General features: G+C 34.4%; 1 pseudogene across 1 annotated transcript; it reads right to left on the reverse strand.

The window, feature by feature from the left end:
- Positions 1 to 2,619: 2,619 nt before the first annotated feature.
- Positions 2,620 to 2,961, reverse strand: LOC309856651 (U6 snRNA-associated Sm-like protein LSm6 pseudogene; annotated as a pseudogene). Its single transcript has one exon. The product of its transcript is annotated as a U6 snRNA-associated Sm-like protein LSm6 pseudogene (transcript).
- Positions 2,962 to 3,372: the final 411 nt, after the last annotated feature.

Raw genomic sequence — 3,372 nt, forward strand, 5'->3', positions numbered from 1 at the left:
TTGTATGCTTTCTTCACTCGTTTTTCTTTTTTGCTCTTTGTTCCTTTAACTGGCTAATTTCAAATGACCTATCCTCAAGTTTTCTGATTTTTTCCTCTGCATGATTGAGTATGCTTTTGAAGCTCTCTGTTAGATTTTTTCAGTTCTTTCATTATATTCTTCAGCTTTAGGATTTCTGTTTTGGTTTTATATGGCTTCTATTTCTTTATTAAACTTCTCATATTGTTATTGCATTATTTTCCCAATTCTGTTTCATTGTCTACCTATGTTTTCGTTGAGCTTATTTAAGAAAATTATTTTGAATTCTTTGTTAGATTATTCATAGATAACTGTTTCTTTGGGGTTGGTTATTGCAGTTGTATTAATTTCCTTTGGTGGTATCATGTTTATCTGTTTCTTTGTGCTCGGTGTTACCTTGCATTGGTGTCTGTGCATATTAGTATGCAAACACTTCTTCCAGGCTTTATAGACTGTTTTGGTAAGTAAAGACCTTCTCTTGTCAGGCCCCCAGGCTGATGGTATTATCTTTGGAATCACAATCTAGTGGGGTTGGAGCTAGGTCAAATGGCTGCTGCTGGGTCTGCAGTGGGGTCTGTGGTTGGCAGGCCTGTTACTAGAGGTTGTCAGGTGTGGATTCTGTTCAGTCCCTGGGTGGATGAAACTCACTTTAGGACATGGTTCCATAGGGCTGGCATTGGGACAAGGGTCTGCAGATGATGGGCCTTTTGCCAAGTGCATGTGTGGGTATGGTTTCCTCTTAATCCCTGGGATAGCTTTCAATACGTCACTGAGTGGATCCTAGGGTAGGCAGGATTGGTCTCAGACTGCAGTTGAGAGAGGCTGTAACTGAGTCATTCCCCAATACTTTTGGGTTGTATAAAGTGAAAAGTAAAGATACACACTCAGTTTATCCAATCTTTCATGTCGATGCTTCCTGAATTTTTCTAAATTTTAGATATCCATGCATTTTAAATTGACTGCAAAAACCAGTGTAGTATCAGATTACAAACTGCCTATCCAGTGTAAAGGAAATCATTGTGGTTGCTGAGATTGGACATGTCCTTACCTGAATTATTTGAACGTCCCTCTGTTTCCAAAATAGTGTCAATTCATTAATAACATCCTGAAATTGATGTTTTAAATATAAGCAAACTTTTAAACTCTCAGTTTGTTGCAGAGCAATATATTGTATTAGACTTGTATTAAATTTGGAAATTTACCATGCTATTCATTAAAAGCATAAAGATAACATCTCAAATTTCAAATTCCAAGCATATTATTAAAGATGCATCTTTTTGTGATAGAGGAGTCATGGTATAGAATAATTTGAAGAATTATATTTTATATATTATTTTCAATAAAAGTGAAAACTATGAACCCATTGAAATTGCTTACTTTTTCAAAAGTTTGCAGACTTATTGTCTAAAAGATGTTCCCTCTGCCAACACCCTGCCCCAAATATGACTTGTACAATAATACATGGTTATTTTTAGTCTATAATATAAAGCTTTTGAAACTCCCTGGAATATTTACCTTCACTGTTGACTTCAACTTATATCCTGCTTTAAAATCTACTGTTAAAGTAAGAGTAGAGCTATATAATATAAATTTTTAGGTAGAAGCTATGTTGAGTTTTGCTCAGATATAGATGAGATGTAGATGTCCTTCTGGACTGAACTAAAGCAGATGAGATGATATCTTAATGGAATGGTGTGAAAAGAGGTTGGGGGAATCAAGGATGAGAAGAGAAAAAGACTTCAAACTTAATTAATTATGATTTTACTTCAAATCTTTTCCACTGTAAATGGAATAAGCGATGGAGTGGAGGAAGATGGCAACAAAAATTCCTTGGCTATAACCTATAGTTAAGACTATAACTCAACTTTTACCTAGCATGTCATCCAGAGTTTGATAGTTTATATGGTTTAAATGGCTCATTTAAAAAAAAAGCAAAATAACAATAGACTTTCTAATGAGTCTAGGAGGTTAAATTTTAATTCAAATGATGTATACACATCCAAGACTAGAACATGCAATGAGCCATTTAGATGATCCAGTAATTTTTTTTATAAAGTGGCATGTTTACAATACCATATCATATTTTATTACCCTGGGCTTAAGTTAACATCATAATGGGGCACCCAAGGTGTTATTCAACTTCGCAAATACATAACTTGCTTTGAAATGAATTATATATTCTACTACTATCAAGAGGCTGCCACCATACAATTGCATAGTGGTAAGACCTAAGATGGCTTTCAAATCTTACCTAGTTAAGAAATCCCTGCCATCTAAGTAATTTTTTTTTTCTGGAAATTCTTTTACTGGTTAAGCTTAGGTTTTTCTTCTACTTTTAACTCTAACATACTCCATGCATATTTTCTTTTAATTTTCTTTTTTTAAAAATTCCTTTGCATTCTGCACACAACACAGAAGGAAAAGAAAGCACCTGAAACTTAAATATGGAGGAACTGTTAACAATTACATTCAGTTTTGTACACTTCTCTCACTCTGTCAGTGAAAAATTACCAACCATTATGAAATAGGACAATTTAAGTCAAAAAAAGAACCAAAAAAAACTCATAAAATATAAATCTAAGTATGGAAAGTGTTGTCTTCTTAGAGTCTCCACATCCTTCTCTTCTGTGTACTTATCTACAAATACATTGTTTCCAAGGATAGATGCAACCTCATACTTACTCTTCAGTTGTCCATTTACATATTCTTCTTTCTGCTCCAAGGCTATATTCATGTAGTCATTCAGGCAAGCCAGAACCCCTCAATAATCCACTCTAGAATTCAAATTTTGCCACAACTGATTGTCTAATGATTTCCTTTAAGAAGTCACTAGGGGATTGCTTTGAAAGACTCATTTTAACAATCCTGATCAAAAATTTGAGAGATAGGAAACCTGAGTTCTAATGCCAGCTCTGCTACTTAATTTAGATCTATGCCTTGGATAACTCAATTCACCTCTCAAGGTTCCAAGTTCCTCATCTAGTAGGCAGGATCCAAACCCCTGCTCCAACTGCCCCTCCACACAGCTTTTTGAGGGCATCATTAAAATCTTGCTATTATTATTGTTCTCCTTCTTCCACATTTCCAAAATCTTTTAAATTATCTATAAATCTATCCTCCTTTCAAAATGAGGGTTCATTGAGGGTGAAGAATATATCTTGTTTAGATTTTCAATCTCATTACCTAGCACTGTACTAAATGCATGATGAATAAATAACTTCATTTGATCTCTCATTGCCTCAGTTTCCTCTTTCTTATTTCTCCTCCTCTCTTTCCTTCACTTCCATTAGTAAAAACTCTAAGAAATATGTCACAGGAAGTCTCCTCAGAATTCACATCTTAAGAAAACATACT

The sequence above is a fragment of the Mustela nivalis genome (assembly GCF_964662115.1).
Source record: "Mustela nivalis genome assembly, chromosome: X".
NCBI lineage: Eukaryota > Metazoa > Chordata > Mammalia > Carnivora > Mustelidae > Mustela > Mustela nivalis.